We start from the raw sequence: 895 nt of genomic DNA, 5'->3' as shown, positions 1-895 counted from the left end.
TTTTCCTTTAATTCCTCATAAAATTTCAGATCCCTTGGGTTGACTTGGTCAAAATTTTTAAAATCATATCTTTTTCAAAAAATTTTTTAAAATCATATATTTTTCAAAACTTCCTAACCACCTTCTCTCTCCTTATTTTTTTTCGAAAATCCTCCTTAAAAAATATCGTAAAAGAATAAAACTTTTAGTCCACATCATCTCCCTTTCTCCATCATGGACCTAAGTGGAAATGAATAGTCCAAAAGGACTCTGCGGTCATATGCTATCCCCACTATTGCTTCGTATGGGGGTAGTATCTGTATACCCCCCATCAAAGCTAGCAACTTTGAGCTAAACCCCCAGCTCATTATCATGGTGCAGCAAAATTGCTAGTATTCCGGTCTTCCACGGGAAGAACCTACTGAGTTTTTAGCACAGTTCTTACAAATTGCTGACACAGTATGTGATAAGGAAGTAGATCAGGATGTTTACAGATTATTACTGTTTCCATTTGCTGTAAAAGATGAAGCTAAGAGGTGGCTAAATAACCAACGCACAACAAGCATAAGAACATAGAAACAGTTATCAAACAAATTCCTAAATCAATATTTCCCTCCAAAAAGGATGACACAGTTAAGGTTGGACATCCAAGGCTTTAAACAAGAGGATAATGAATCCCTTTATGATGCCTGGGAGAGGTACAGAGAGATACTAAGGAAATGTCCCTCTGAAATATTTTCAGAATGGGTGCAGTTAGACATCTTCTACTACGGGCTTACAGAAAAAGTCCAGACATCTCTAGACCGCTCAACTGGTGGATCTATACACATGAGAAAGACAATTGAAGAGGCTCAATAGCTCATTGATACAGTTGCTAGAAATCAGCATCTATATTTAAATAGTGAATCTTCCATGA

Source organism: Arachis duranensis, chromosome 9 (assembly GCF_000817695.3).
Source record: "Arachis duranensis cultivar V14167 chromosome 9, aradu.V14167.gnm2.J7QH, whole genome shotgun sequence".
In the NCBI taxonomy this organism is placed as follows: domain Eukaryota; kingdom Viridiplantae; phylum Streptophyta; class Magnoliopsida; order Fabales; family Fabaceae; genus Arachis; species Arachis duranensis.
Note: the sequence above shows the minus strand (reverse complement) of the source record.